This window comes from Pseudorca crassidens, chromosome 6 (assembly GCF_039906515.1).
Source record: "Pseudorca crassidens isolate mPseCra1 chromosome 6, mPseCra1.hap1, whole genome shotgun sequence".
NCBI classification, from domain to species: domain Eukaryota; kingdom Metazoa; phylum Chordata; class Mammalia; order Artiodactyla; family Delphinidae; genus Pseudorca; species Pseudorca crassidens.
In genome coordinates, this window is record NC_090301.1 from 128555039 (window position 1) to 128571148 (window position 16110).

Below are 16110 nucleotides of genomic sequence, written 5' to 3' on the forward strand. Positions count from 1 at the left end.
CTGTATGCAGGGTCACCTAGCCTAGTTAGCAGCAAACCTAAGTCCCTGCTGTATTGGCCCTGCGAAGGGAGACCGTCGCAAGACACTGGGAACTTCGCTGAATAAAGTTTCCTTTACAGGCGTCTAAGTGTGGCGACTTCCCTAACAGAACGAAGACCTTAGCAAGGCCTAGTAGGCAATGCCTCTTACGACGACTACCACTGCAAAGTGAGCAATTGTGCTCTTTGCTCAGTTTGGACCTCACCTCGACATCCTGCTTAACCTAGAGAGGGGGCAATTGTGAGCTCCCGGAAAGAACGCTGAGCAGAGTGTTCACCTCAATGCAGGTGGCTTTTTGTAACCGAATCAAAGTTGCGCAGCACACGAGACTGGTTAGGACTGCCTTCGGTAGCGTTTGGCAAGCTGTGGCAACGTAGGTTTCCAAGGCAGAGGACAGCGTGTCGCCTTGGACTCTGCACGCCAGGAAATGTTAACAAGGGCCTACACGGATGCCTGTTTCTCAGCAGGTCGGGAGGAGACGTGTGGTCTTGCGTGCAGTTGCATGGCAAACAGTGCGGAGGCCAGAGTTCTGTGAGAGCCGACAGCTCTCCTCGCTCTCCATTTAAGCCCGAAGACGCTGGAGAACTCACGGAAACCGCGGCAGGCAAGACCTGTCCGGCGGCCATTTCGCCACTACACTGAGGCCAAGGGTCGCCTTGCGGTTTCCCAGGACGAACGTGGGCTGCAGGATTAGCTCTCCTCCAGAGTTGCAAGAGCCCTGCTTCTCAGGCTAAAATACTCGCTTCCTACCCGGGCGTAGGGGCAGAGGAGAGATGCTGGGCAATAGCAGGGTCTTGCAAGCAGCCCCTGAGAAACCGGGATCCAAGCTTCCAAAGGGAAACGCCTGCTTCTGTATGCAGGGTCACCTAGCCCTGTTAGCAGCAAACCTAAGTCCCTGCAGTACTGGCGCTGCAAAGGTTGACCATCGCCAAACAATGGGAACTTCGCTGAATAAATTGTTCTTTCAAGGCCTCTAAGTGTGGCTGGTTCCTTAACACAGGGAAGGCCTCAGCCAGGCGTAGTTGGCAATTCCTCTTACGACGACTACCAGTGTAACGTGAGGAATTGTGCTCTTTGCTCAGGTTGGTCCTCACTACGACTTCCTGCTTAACCTAGAGAGGAAGCAAGTGTGAGCTCCCGGAAAGAACGCTGAGCAGAGTGTTCACCTCAATGCAGGTGACTTTTCCTCACTGAATGCAAGTGGCCCAGCACATGAGACGGGCTCGGACTGCCTTCGTGAGCGTTGGCATGCTGGGGCAACGTAGGTTTCCAAGGAAGAGGACAGCGTGTCGCCTTGGAGTCTACATGCCAAGAAGTGTTACGAAGGGCCTGCACGGCGGCCTGTTTCTCAGCAGGCCGGGAGGAGACGTGTGGTCTTGCGTTCAGCTGCATGGCAAACAGTGCGGAGGCCAGAGTTCTGTGAGAGCCGACAGCTCTCCTCGCTCTCCATTTAAGCCCGAAGACGGTGGAGAACTCACGGAAACCGCGGCAGGCAAGACCTGTCCGGCGGCCATTTCGCCACTACACTGAGGCCAAGGGTCGCCTTGCGGTTTCCCAGGACGAACGTGGGCTGCAGGATTAGCTCTCCGCCAGAGTTGCAAGAGCCCTGCTTCTCAGGCTAAAATACTCGCTTCCTACCCGGGCGTAGGGGCAGAGGAGAGATGCTGGGCAATAGCAGGGTCTTGCAAGCAGCCCCTGAGAAACCGGGATCCAAGCTTCCAAAGGGAAACGCCTGCTTCTGTATGCAGGGTCACCTAGCCCTGTTAGCAGCAAACCTAAGTCCCTGCAGTACTGGCGCTGCAAAGGTTGACCATCGCCAAACAATGGGAACTTCGCTGAATAAACTGTTCTTTCAAGGCCTCTAAGTGTGGCTGGTTCCTTAACACAGGGAAGGCCTCAGCCAGGCGTAGTTGGCAATTCCTCTTACGACGACTACCAGTGTAACGTGAGGAATTGTGCTCTTTGCTCAGGTTGGTCCTCACTATGACTTCCAGCTTAACCTATAGAGGCGGCAAGTGTGAGCTCCCGGAAAGAACGCTGAGCAGAGTGTTCACCTCAATGCAGGTGGCTTTTCCTCACTGAATGCAAGTGGCCCAGCACATGAGACGGGCTCGGACTGCCTTCGTGAGCGTTGGCATGCTGGGGCAACGTAGGTTTCCAAGGAAGAGGACAGCGTGTCGCCTTGGAGTCTACATGCCAAGAAGTGTTACGAAGGGCCTGCACGGCGGCCTGTTTCTCAGCAGGCCGGGAGGAGACGTGCGGTCTTGCGTTCAGCTGCATGGCAAACAGTGCGGAGACCAGAGTTCTGTGAGAGCCGACAGCTCTCCTCACTCTCCATTTAAGCCCGAAGACGGTGGAGAACTCACGGAAACCGCGGCAGGCAAGACCTGTCCGGCGGCCATTTCGCCACTACACTGAGGCCAAGGGTCGCCTTGCGGTTTCCCAGGACGAACGTGGGCTGCAGGATTAGCTCTCCTCCAGAGTTGCAAGAGCCCTGCTTCTCAGGCTAAAATACTCGCTTCCTACCCGGGCGTAGGGGCAGAGGAGAGATGCTGGGCAATAGCAGGGTCTTGCAAGCAGCCCCTGAGAAACCGGGATCCAAGCTTCCAAAGGGAAAAGCTTGCTTCTGTATGCAGGGTCACCTAGCCTAGTTAGCAGCAAACCTAAGTCCCTGCTGTATTGGCCCTGCGAAGGGAGACCGTCGCAAGACACTGGGAACTTCGCTGAATAAAGTTTCCTTTACAGGCGTCTAAGTGTGGCGACTTCCCTAACAGAACGAAGACCTTAGCAAGGCCTAGTAGGCAATGCCTCTTACGACGACTACCACTGCAAAGTGAGCAATTGTGCTCTTTGCTCAGTTTGGACCTCACCTCGACATCCTGCTTAACCTAGAGAGGGGGCAATTGTGAACTCCCGGAAAGAACGCTGAGCAGAGTGTTCACCTCAATGCAGGTGGCTTTTCGTAACCGAATCAAAGTTGGGCAGCACACGAGACTGGTTAGGACTGCCTTCGGTAGCGTTTGGCAAGCTGTGGCAACGTAGGTTTCCAAGGCAGAGGACAGCGTGTCGCCTTGGACTCTGCACGCCAGGAAGTTAACAAGGGCCTACACGGATGCCTGTTTCTCAGCAGGTCGGGAGGAGACGTGTGGTCTTGCGTGCAGTTGCATGGCAAACAGTGCGGAGGCCAGAGTTCTGTGAGAGCCGACAGCTCTCCTCGCTCTCCATTTAAGCCCGAAGACGGTGGAGAACTCACGGAAACCGCAGCAGGCAAGACCTGTCCGGCGGCCATTTCGCCACTACACTGAGGCCAAGGGTCGCCTTGCGGTTTCCCAGGACGAACGTGGGCTGCAGGATTAGCTCTCCGCCAGAGTTGCAAGAGCCCTGCTTCTCAGGCTAAAATACTCGCTTCCTACCCGGGCGTAGGGGCAGAGGAGAGATGCTGGGCAATAGCAGGGTCTTGCAAGCAGCCCCTGAGAAACCGGGATCCAAGCTTCCAAAGGGAAACGCCTGCTTCTGTATGCAGGGTCACCTAGCCCTGTTAGCAGCAAACCTAAGTCCCTGCAGTACTGGCGCTGCAAAGGTTGACCATCGCCAAACAATGGGAACTTCGCTGAATAAATTGTTCTTTCAAGGCCTCTAAGTGTGGCTGTTTCCTTAACACAGGGAAGGCCTCAGCCAGGCGTAGTTGGCAATTCCTCTTACGACGACTACCAGTGTAACGTGAGGAATTGTGCTCTTTGCTCAGGTTGGTCCTCACTACGACTTCCTGCTTAACCTAGAGAGGCGGCAAGTGTGAGCTCCCGGAAAGAACGCTGAGCAGAGTGTTCACCTCAATGCAGGTGGCTTTTCCTCACTGAATGCAAGTGGCCCAGCACATGAGACGGGCTCGGACTGCCTTCGTGAGCGTTGGCATGCTGGGGCAACGTAGGTTTCCAAGGAAGAGGACAGCGTGTTGCCTTGGAGTCTACATGCCAAGAAGTGTTACGAAGGGCCTGCACGGCGGCCTGTTTCTCAGCAATCCGGGAGGAGACGTGCGGTCTTGCGTTCAGCTGCATGGCAAACAGTGCGGAGACCAGAGTTCTGTGAGAGCCGACAGCTCTCCTCGCTCTCCATTTAAGCCCGAAGACGGTGGAGAACTCACGGAAACCGCGGCAGGCAAGACCTGTCCGGCGGCCATTTCGCCACTACACTGAGGCCAAGGGTCGCCTTGCGGTTTCCCAGGACGAACGTGGGCTGCAGGATTAGCTCTCCTCCAGAGTTGCAAGAGACCTGCTTCTCAGGCTAAAATACTCGCTTCCTACCCGGGCGTAGGGGCAGAGGAGAGATGCTGGGCAATAGCAGGGTCTTGCAAGCAGCCCCTGAGAAACCGGGATCCAAGCTTCCAAAGGGAAAAGCCTGCTTCTGTATGCAGGGTCACCTAGCCTAGTTAGCAGCAAACCTAAGTCCCTGCTGTATTGGCCCTGCGAAGGGAGACCGTCGCAAGACACTGGGAACTTCGCTGAATAAAGTTTCCTTTACAGGCGTCTAAGTGTGGCGACTTCCCTAACAGAACGAAGACCTTAGCAAGGCCTAGTAGGCAATGCCTCTTACGACGACTACCACTGCAAAGTGAGCAATTGTGCTCTTTGCTCAGTTTGGACCTCACCTCGACATCCTGCTTAACCTAGAGAGGGGGCAATTGTGAACTCCCGGAAAGAACGCTGAGCAGAGTGTTCACCTCAATGCAGGTGGCTTTTCGTAACCGAATCAAAGTTGCGCAGCACACGAGACTGGTTAGGACTGCCTTCGGTAGCGTTTGGCAAGCTGTGGCAACGTAGGTTTCCAAGGCAGAGGACAGCGTGTCGCCTTGGACTCTGCACGCCAGGAAATGTTAACAAGGGCCTACACGGATGCCTGTTTCTCAGCAGGCCGGGAGGAGACGTGTGGTCTTGCGTTCAGCTGCATGGCAAACAGTGCGGAGACCAGAGTTCTGTGAGCCGACAGCTTTCCTCGCTCTCCATTTAAGCCCGAAGACGGTGGAGAACTCACGGAAACCGCGGCAGGCAAGACCTGTCCGGCGGCCATTTCGCCACTACACTGAGGCCAAGGGTCGCCTTGCGGTTTCCCAGGACGAACGTGGGCTGCAGGATTAGCTCTCCTCCAGAGTTGCAAGAGCCCTGCTTCTCAGGCTAAAATACTCGCTTCCTACCCGGGCGTAGGGGCAGAGGAGAGATGCTGGGCAATAGCAGGGTCTTGCAAGCAGCCCCTGAGAAACCGGGATCCAAGCTTCCAAAGGGAAACGCCTGCTTCTGTATGCAGGGTCACCTAGCCCTGTTAGCAGCAAACCTAAGTCCCTGCAGTACTGGCGCTGCAAAGGTTGACCATCGCCAAACAATGGGAACTTCGCTGAATAAATTGTTCTTTCAAGGCCTCTAAGTGTGGCTGGTTCCTTAACACAGGGAAGGCCTCAGCCAGGCGTAGTTGGCAATTCCTCTTACGACGACTACCAGTGTAACGTGAGGAATTGTGCTCTTTGCTCAGGTTGGTCCTCACTACGACTTCCTGCTTAACCTAGAGAGGCGGCAAGTGTGAGCTCCCGGAAAGAACGCTGAGCAGAGTGTTCACCTCAATGCAGGTGGCTTTTCCTCACTGAATGCAAGTGGCCCAGCACATGAGACGGGCTCGGACTGCCTTCGTGAGCGTTGGCATGCTGGGGCAACGTAGGTTTCCAAGGAAGAGGACAGCGTGTCGCCTTGGAGTCTACATGCCAAGAAGTGTTACGAAGGGCCTGCACGGCGGCCTGTTTCTCAGCAGGCCGGGAGGAGACGTGCGGTCTTGCGTTCAGCTGCATGGCAAAAGGTGCGGAGACCAGAGTTCTGTGAGAGCCGACAGCTCTCCTCGCTCTCCATTTAAGCCCAAAGACGGTGGAGAACTCACGGAAACCGCGGCAGGCAAGACCTTCTCGGCGGCCATTTCGCCACTACACTGAGGCCAAGGGTCGCCTTGCGGTTTCCCAGGACGAACGTGGGCTGCAGGATTAGCTCTCCTCCAGAGTTGCAAGAGCCCTGCTTCTCAGGCTAAAATACTCGCTTCCTACCCGGGCGTAGGGGCAGAGGAGAGATGCTGGGCAATAGCAGGGTCTTGCAAGCAGCCCCTGAGAAACCGGGATCCAAGCTTCCAAAGGGAAAAGCCTGCTTCTGTATGCAGGGTCACCTAGCCTAGTTAGCAGCAAACCTAAGTCCCTGCTGTATTGGCCCTGCGAAGGGAGACCGTCGCAAGACACTGGGAACTTCGCTGAATAAAGTTTCCTTTACAGGCGTCTAAGTGTGGCGACTTCCCTAACAGAACGAAGACCTTAGCAAGGCCTAGTAGGCAATGCCTCTTACGACGACTACCACTGCAAAGTGAGCAATTGTGCTCTTTGCTCAGTTTGGACCTCACCTCGACATCCTGCTTAACCTAGAGAGGGGGCAATTGTGAGCTCCCGGAAAGAACGCTGAGCAGAGTGTTCACCTCAATGCAGGTGGCTTTTTGTAACCGAATCAAAGTTGCGCAGCACACGAGACTGGTTAGGACTGCCTTCGGTAGCGTTTGGCAAGCTGTGGCAACGTAGGTTTCCAAGGCAGAGGACAGCGTGTCGCCTTGGACTCTGCACGCCAGGAAATGTTAACAAGGGCCTACACGGATGCCTGTTTCTCAGCAGGTCGGGAGGAGACGTGTGGTCTTGCGTGCAGTTGCATGGCAAACAGTGCGGAGGCCAGAGTTCTGTGAGAGCCGACAGCTCTCCTCGCTCTCCATTTAAGCCCGAAGACGCTGGAGAACTCACGGAAACCGCGGCAGGCAAGACCTGTCCGGCGGCCATTTCGCCACTACACTGAGGCCAAGGGTCGCCTTGCGGTTTCCCAGGACGAACGTGGGCTGCAGGATTACCTCTCCTCCAGAGTTGCAAGAGCCCTGCTTCTCAGGCTAAAATACTCGCTTCCTACCCGGGCGTAGGGGCAGAGGAGAGATGCTGGGCAATAGCAGGGTCTTGCAAGCAGCCCCTGAGAAACCGGGATCCAAGCTTCCAAAGGGAAACGCCTGCTTCTGTATGCAGGGTCACCTAGCCCTGTTAGCAGCAAACCTAAGTCCCTGCAGTACTGGCGCTGCAAAGGTTGACCATCGCCAAACAATGGGAACTTCGCTGAATAAATTGTTCTTTCAAGGCCTCTAAGTGTGGCTGGTTCCTTAACACAGGGAAGGCCTCAGCCAGGCGTAGTTGGCAATTCCTCTTACGACGACTACCAGTGTAACGTGAGGAATTGTGCTCTTTGCTCAGGTTGGTCCTCACTACGACTTCCTGCTTAACCTAGAGAGGAAGCAAGTGTGAGCTCCCGGAAAGAACGCTGAGCAGAGTGTTCACCTCAATGCAGGTGACTTTTCCTCACTGAATGCAAGTGGCCCAGCACATGAGACGGGCTCGGACTGCCTTCGTGAGCGTTGGCATGCTGGGGCAACGTAGGTTTCCAAGGAAGAGGACAGCGTGTCGCCTTGGAGTCTACATGCCAAGAAGTGTTACGAAGGGCCTGCACGGCGGCCTGTTTCTCAGCAGGCCGGGAGGAGACGTGTGGTCTTGCGTTCAGCTGCATGGCAAACAGTGCGGAGGCCAGAGTTCTGTGAGAGCCGACAGCTCTCCTCGCTCTCCATTTAAGCCCGAAGACGGTGGAGAACTCACGGAAACCGCGGCAGGCAAGACCTGTCCGGCGGCCATTTCGCCACTACACTGAGGCCAAGGGTCGCCTTGCGGTTTCCCAGGACGAACGTGGGCTGCAGGATTAGCTCTCCGCCAGAGTTGCAAGAGCCCTGCTTCTCAGGCTAAAATACTCGCTTCCTACCCGGGCGTAGGGGCAGAGGAGAGATGCTGGGCAATAGCAGGGTCTTGCAAGCAGCCCCTGAGAAACCGGGATCCAAGCTTCCAAAGGGAAACGCCTGCTTCTGTATGCAGGGTCACCTAGCCCTGTTAGCAGCAAACCTAAGTCCCTGCAGTACTGGCGCTGCAAAGGTTGACCATCGCCAAACAATGGGAACTTCGCTGAATAAACTGTTCTTTCAAGGCCTCTAAGTGTGGCTGGTTCCTTAACACAGGGAAGGCCTCAGCCAGGCGTAGTTGGCAATTCCTCTTACGACGACTACCAGTGTAACGTGAGGAATTGTGCTCTTTGCTCAGGTTGGTCCTCACTATGACTTCCAGCTTAACCTATAGAGGCGGCAAGTGTGAGCTCCCGGAAAGAACGCTGAGCAGAGTGTTCACCTCAATGCAGGTGGCTTTTCCTCACTGAATGCAAGTGGCCCAGCACATGAGACGGGCTCGGACTGCCTTCGTGAGCGTTGGCATGCTGGGGCAACGTAGGTTTCCAAGGAAGAGGACAGCGTGTCGCCTTGGAGTCTACATGCCAAGAAGTGTTACGAAGGGCCTGCACGGCGGCCTGTTTCTCAGCAGGCCGGGAGGAGACGTGCGGTCTTGCGTTCAGCTGCATGGCAAACAGTGCGGAGACCAGAGTTCTGTGAGAGCCGACAGCTCTCCTCACTCTCCATTTAAGCCCGAAGACGGTGGAGAACTCACGGAAACCGCGGCAGGCAAGACCTGTCCGGCGGCCATTTCGCCACTACACTGAGGCCAAGGGTCGCCTTGCGGTTTCCCAGGACGAACGTGGGCTGCAGGATTAGCTCTCCTCCAGAGTTGCAAGAGCCCTGCTTCTCAGGCTAAAATACTCGCTTCCTACCCGGGCGTAGGGGCAGAGGAGAGATGCTGGGCAATAGCAGGGTCTTGCAAGCAGCCCCTGAGAAACCGGGATCCAAGCTTCCAAAGGGAAAAGCTTGCTTCTGTATGCAGGGTCACCTAGCCTAGTTAGCAGCAAACCTAAGTCCCTGCTGTATTGGCCCTGCGAAGGGAGACCGTCGCAAGACACTGGGAACTTCGCTGAATAAAGTTTCCTTTACAGGCGTCTAAGTGTGGCGACTTCCCTAACAGAACGAAGACCTTAGCAAGGCCTAGTAGGCAATGCCTCTTACGACGACTACCACTGCAAAGTGAGCAATTGTGCTCTTTGCTCAGTTTGGACCTCACCTCGACATCCTGCTTAACCTAGAGAGGGGGCAATTGTGAACTCCCGGAAAGAACGCTGAGCAGAGTGTTCACCTCAATGCAGGTGGCTTTTCGTAACCGAATCAAAGTTGGGCAGCACACGAGACTGGTTAGGACTGCCTTCGGTAGCGTTTGGCAAGCTGTGGCAACGTAGGTTTCCAAGGCAGAGGACAGCGTGTCGCCTTGGACTCTGCACGCCAGGAAGTTAACAAGGGCCTACACGGATGCCTGTTTCTCAGCAGGTCGGGAGGAGACGTGTGGTCTTGCGTGCAGTTGCATGGCAAACAGTGCGGAGGCCAGAGTTCTGTGAGAGCCGACAGCTCTCCTCGCTCTCCATTTAAGCCCGAAGACGGTGGAGAACTCACGGAAACCGCAGCAGGCAAGACCTGTCCGGCGGCCATTTCGCCACTACACTGAGGCCAAGGGTCGCCTTGCGGTTTCCCAGGACGAACGTGGGCTGCAGGATTAGCTCTCCGCCAGAGTTGCAAGAGCCCTGCTTCTCAGGCTAAAATACTCGCTTCCTACCCGGGCGTAGGGGCAGAGGAGAGATGCTGGGCAATAGCAGGGTCTTGCAAGCAGCCCCTGAGAAACCGGGATCCAAGCTTCCAAAGGGAAACGCCTGCTTCTGTATGCAGGGTCACCTAGCCCTGTTAGCAGCAAACCTAAGTCCCTGCAGTACTGGCGCTGCAAAGGTTGACCATCGCCAAACAATGGGAACTTCGCTGAATAAATTGTTCTTTCAAGGCCTCTAAGTGTGGCTGTTTCCTTAACACAGGGAAGGCCTCAGCCAGGCGTAGTTGGCAATTCCTCTTACGACGACTACCAGTGTAACGTGAGGAATTGTGCTCTTTGCTCAGGTTGGTCCTCACTACGACTTCCTGCTTAACCTAGAGAGGCGGCAAGTGTGAGCTCCCGGAAAGAACGCTGAGCAGAGTGTTCACCTCAATGCAGGTGGCTTTTCCTCACTGAATGCAAGTGGCCCAGCACATGAGACGGGCTCGGACTGCCTTCGTGAGCGTTGGCATGCTGGGGCAACGTAGGTTTCCAAGGAAGAGGACAGCGTGTTGCCTTGGAGTCTACATGCCAAGAAGTGTTACGAAGGGCCTGCACGGCGGCCTGTTTCTCAGCAATCCGGGAGGAGACGTGCGGTCTTGCGTTCAGCTGCATGGTAAACAGTGCGGAGACCAGAGTTCTGTGAGAGCCGACAGCTCTCCTCGCTCTCCATTTAAGCCCGAAGACGGTGGAGAACTCACGGAAACCGCGGCAGGCAAGACCTGTCCGGCGGCCATTTCGCCACTACACTGAGGCCAAGGGTCGCCTTGCGGTTTCCCAGGACGAACGTGGGCTGCAGGATTAGCTCTCCTCCAGAGTTGCAAGAGCCCTGCTTCTCAGGCTAAAATACTCGCTTCCTACCCAGGCGTAGGGGCAGAGGAGAGATGCTGGGCAATAGCAGGGTCTTGCAAGCAGCCCCTGAGAAACCGGGATCCAAGCTTCCAAAGGGAAAAGCCTGCTTCTGTATGCAGGGTCACCTAGCCTAGTTAGCAGCAAACCTAAGTCCCTGCTGTATTGGCCCTGCGAAGGGAGACCGTCGCAAGACACTGGGAACTTCGCTGAATAAAGTTTCCTTTACAGGCGTCTAAGTGTGGCGACTTCCCTAACAGAACGAAGACCTTAGCAAGGCCTAGTAGGCAATGCCTCTTACGACGACTACCACTGCAAAGTGAGCAATTGTGCTCTTTGCTCAGTTTGGACCTCACCTCGACATCCTGCTTAACCTAGAGAGGGGGCAATTGTGAACTCCCGGAAAGAACGCTGAGCAGAGTGTTCACCTCAATGCAGGTGGCTTTTCGTAACCGAATCAAAGTTGCGCAGCACACGAGACTGGTTAGGACTGCCTTCGGTAGCGTTTGGCAAGCTGTGGCAACGTAGGTTTCCAAGGCAGAGGACAGCGTGTCGCCTTGGACTCTGCACGCCAGGAAATGTTAACAAGGGCCTACACGGATGCCTGTTTCTCAGCAGGTCGGGAGGAGACGTGTGGTCTTGCGTGCAGTTGCATGGCAAACAGTGTGGAGGCCAGAGTTCTGTGAGCCGACAGCTCTCCTCGCTCTCCATTTAAGCCCGAAGACGGTGGAGAACTCACGGAAACCGCGGCAGGCAAGACCTGTCCGGCGGCCATTTCGCCACTACACTGAGGCCAAGGGTCGCCTTGCGGTTTCCCAGGACGAACGTGGGCTGCAGGATTAGCTCTCCTCCAGAGTTGCAAGAGCCCTGTTTCTCAGGCTAAAATACTCGCTTCCTACCCGGGCGTAGGGGCAGAGGAGAGATGCTGGGCAATAGCAGGGTCTTGCAAGCAGCCCCTGAGAAACCGGGATCCAAGCTTCCAAAGGGAAACGCCTGCTTCTGTATGCAGGGTCACCTAGCCCTGTTAGCAGCAAACCTAAGTCCCTGCAGTACTGGCGCTGCAAAGGTTGACCATCGCCAAACAATGGGAACTTCGCTGAATAAATTGTTCTTTCAAGGCCTCTAAGTGTGGCTGGTTCCTTAACACAGGGAAGGCCTCAGCCAGGCGTAGTTGGCAATTCCTCTTACGACGACTACCAGTGTAACGTGAGGAATTGTGCTCTTTGCTCAGGTTGGTCCTCACTACGACTTCCTGCTTAACCTAGAGAGGCAGCAAGTGTGAGCTCCCGGAAAGAACGCTCAGCAGAGTGTTCAGCTCAATGCAGGTGACTTTTCCTCACTGAATGCAAGTGGCCCAGCACATGAGACGGGCTCGGACTGCCTTCGTGAGTGTTGGCATTCTGGGGCAACTTAGGTTTCCAAGGAAGAGGACAGCGTGTCGCCTTGGAGTCTACATGCCAAGAAGTGTTACGAAGGGCCTGCACGGCGGCCTGATTCTCAGCAGGCCGGGAGGAGACGTGCGGTCTTGCGTTCAGCTGCATGGCAAACAGTGCGGAGGCCAGAGTTCTGTGAGAGCCGACAGCTCTCCTCGCTCTCCATTTAAGCCCGAAGACGGTGGAGAACTCACGGAAACCGCGGCAGGCAAGACCTGTCCGGCGGCCATTTCGCCACTACACTGAGGCCAAGGGTCGCCTTGCGGTTTCCCAGGACGAACGTGGGATGCAGGATTAGCTCTCCTCCAGAGTTGCAAGAGCCCTGCTTCTCAGGCTAAAATACTCGCTTCCTACCCGGGCGTAGGGGCAGAGGAGAGATGCTGGGCAATAGCAGGGTCTTGCAAGCAGCCCCTGAGAAACCGGGATCCAAGCTTCCAAAGGGAAACACCTGCTTCTGTATGCAGGGTCACCTAGCCCTGTTAGCAGCAAACCTAAGTCCCTGCAGTACTGGCGCTGCAAAGGTTGACCATCGCCAAACAATGGGAACTTCGCTGAATAAATTGTTCTTTCAAGGCCTCTAAGTGTGGCTGGTTCCTTAACACAGGGAAGACCTCAGCCAGGCGTAGTTGGCAATTCCTCTTACGACGACTACCAGTGTAACGTGAGGAATTGTGCTCTTTGCTCAGGTTGGTCCTCACTACGACTTCCTGCTTAACCTAGAGAGGCGGCAAGTGTGAGCTCCCGGAAAGAACGCTGAGCAGAGTGTTCACCTCAATGCAGGTGGCTTTTCCTCACTGAATGCAAGTGGCCCAGCACATGAGACGGGCTCGGACTGCCTTCGTGAGCGTTGGCATGCTGGGGCAACGTAGGTTTCCAAGGAAGAGGACAGCGTGTCGCCTTGGAGTCTACATGCCAAGAAGTGTTACGAAGGGCCTGCACGGCGGCCTGTTTCTCAGCAGGCCGGGAGGAGACGTGCGGACTTGCGTTCAGCTGCATGGCAAACAGTGCGGAGGCCAGAGTTCTGTGAGAGCCGACAGCTCTCCTCGCTCTCCATTTAAGCCCGAAGACGGTGGAGAACTCACGGAAACTGCGGCAGGCAAGACCTGTCCGGCGGCCATTTCGCCACTACACTGAGGCCAAGGGTCGCCTTGCGGTTTCCCAGGACGAACGTGGGCTGCAGGATTAGCTCTCCTCCAGAGTTGCAAGAGCCCTGCTTCTCAGGCTAAAATACTCGCTTCCTACCCGGGCGTAGGGGCAGAGGAGAGATGCTGGGCAATAGCAGGGTCTTGCAAGCAGCCCCTGAGAAACCGGGATCCAACCTTCCAAAGGGAAAAGCCTGCTACTGTATGCAGGGTCACCTAGCCTAGTTAGCAGCAAACCTAAGTCCATGCTGTATTGGCCCTGCGAAGGGAGACCGTCGCAAGACACTGGGAACTTCGCTGAATAAAGTTTCCTTTACAGGCGTCTAAGTGTGGCGACTTCCCTAACAGAACGAAGACCTTAGCAAGGCCTAGTAGGCAATGCCTCTTACGACGACTACCACTGCAAAGTGAGCAATTGTGCTCTTTGCTCAGTTTGGACCTCACCTCGACATCCTGCTTAACCTAGAGAGGCGGCAAGTGTGAGCTCCCGGAAAGAACGCTGAGCAGAGTGTTCACCTCAATGCAGGTGGCTTTTCCTCACTGAATGCAAGTGGCCCAGCACATGAGACGGGCTCGGACTGCCTTCGTGAGCGTTGGCATGCTGGGGCAACGTAGGTTTCCAAGGAAGAGGACAGCGTGTCGCCTTGGAGTCTACATGCCAAGAAGTGTTACGAAGGGCCTGCACGGCGGCCTGTTTCTCAGCAGGCCGGGAGGAGACGTGCGGACTTGCGTTCAGCTGCATGGCAAACAGTGCGGAGGCCAGAGTTCTGTGAGAGCCGACAGCTCTCCTCGCTCTCCATTTAAGCCCGAAGACGGTGGAGAACTCACGGAAACCGCGGCAGGCAAGACCTGTCCGGCGGCCATTTCGCCACTACACTGAGGCCAAGGGTCGCCTTGCGGTTTCCCAGGACGAACGTGGGCTGCAGGATTAGCTCTCCTCCAGAGTTGCAAGAGCCCTGCTTCTCAGGCTAAAATACTCGCTTCCTACCCGGGCGTAGGGGCAGAGGAGAGATGCTGGGCAATAGCAGGGTCTTGCAAGCAGCCCCTGAGAAACCGGGATCCAACCTTCCAAAGGGAAAAGCCTGCTACTGTATGCAGGGTCACCTAGCCTAGTTAGCAGCAAACCTAAGTCCATGCTGTATTGGCCCTGCGAAGGGAGACCGTCGCAAGACACTGGGAACTTCGCTGAATAAAGTTTCCTTTACAGGCGTCTAAGTGTGGCGACTTCCCTAACAGAACGAAGACCTTAGCAAGGCCTAGTAGGCAATGCCTCTTACGACGACTACCACTGCAAAGTGAGCAATTGTGCTCTTTGCTCAGTTTGGACCTCACCTCGACATCCTGCTTAACCTAGAGAGGGGGCAATTGTGAGCTCCCGGAAAGAACGCTGAGCAGAGTGTTCACCTCAATGCAGGTGGCTTTTCGTAACCGAATCAAAGTTGCGCAGCACACGAGACTGGTTAGGACTGCCTTCGGTAGCGTTTGGCAAGCTGTGGCAACGTAGGTTTCCAAGGCAGAGGACAGCGTGTCGCCTTGGACTCTGCACGCCAGGAAATGTTAACAAGGGCCTACACGGATGCCTGTTTCTCAGCAGGTCGGGAGGAGACGTGTGGTCTTGCGTGCAGTTGCATGGCAAACAGTGCGGAGGCCAGAGTTCTGTGAGAGCCGACAGCTCTCCTCGCTCTCCATTTAAGCCCGAAGACGCTGGAGAACTCACGGAAACCGCGGCAGGCAAGACCTGTCCGGCGGCCATTTCGCCACTACACTGAGGCCAAGGGTCGCCTTGCGGTTTCCCAGGACGAACGTGGGCTGCAGGATTAGCTCTCCTCCAGAGTTGCAAGAGCCCTGCTTCTCAGGCTAAAATACTCGCTTCCTACCCGGGCGTAGGGGCAGAGGAGAGATGCTGGGCAATAGCAGGGTCTTGCAAGCAGCCCCTGAGAAACCGGGATCCAAGCTTCCAAAGGGAAACGCCTGCTTCTGTATGCAGGGTCACCTAGCCCTGTTAGCAGCAAACCTAAGTCCCTGCAGTACTGGCGCTGCAAAGGTTGACCATCGCCAAACAATGGGAACTTTGCTGAATAAACTGTTCTTTCAAGGACTCTAAGTGTGGCTGGTTCCTTAACACAGGGAAGGCCTCAGCCAGGCGTAGTTGGCAATTCCTCTTACGACGACTACCAGTGTAACGTGAGGAATTGTGCTCTTTGCTCAGGTTGGTCCTCACTACGACTTCCTGCTTAACCTAGAGAGGCAGCAAGTGTGAGCTCCCGGAAAGAACGCTGAGCAGATTGTTCACCTCAATGCAGGTGACATTTCCTCACTGAATGCAAGTGGCCCAGCACATGAGACGGGCTCGGACTGCCTTCGTGAGTGTTGGCATGCTGGGGCAACTTAGGTTTCCAAGGAAGAGGACAGCGTGTCGCCTTGGAGTCTACATGCCAAGAAGTGTTACGAAGGGCCTGCACGGCGGCCTGTTTCTCAGCAGGCCGGGAGGAGACGTGCGGTCTTGCGTTCAGCTGCATGGCAAACAGTGCGGAGGCCAGAGTTCTGTGAGAGCCGACAGCTCTCCTCACTCTCCATTTAAGCCCGAAGACGGTGGAGAACTCACGGAAACCGCGGCAGGCAAGACCTGTCCGGCGGCCATTTCGCCACTACACTGAGGCCAAGGGTCGCCTTGCGGTTTCCCAGGACGAACGTGGGCTGCAGGATTAGCTCTCCTCCAGAGTTGCAAGAGCCCTGCTTCTCAGGCTAAAATACTCGCTTCCTACCCGGGCGTAGGGGCAGAGGAGAGATGCTGGGCAATAGCAGGGTCTTGCAAGCAGCCCCTGAGAAACCGGGATCCAAGCTTCCAAAGGGAAACGCCTGCTTCTGTATGCAGGGTCACCTAGCCCTGTTAGCAGCAAACCTAAGTCCCTGCAGTACTGGCGCTGCAAAGGTTGACCATCGCCAAACAATGGGAACTTCGCTGAATAAATTGTTCTTTCAAGGCCTCTAA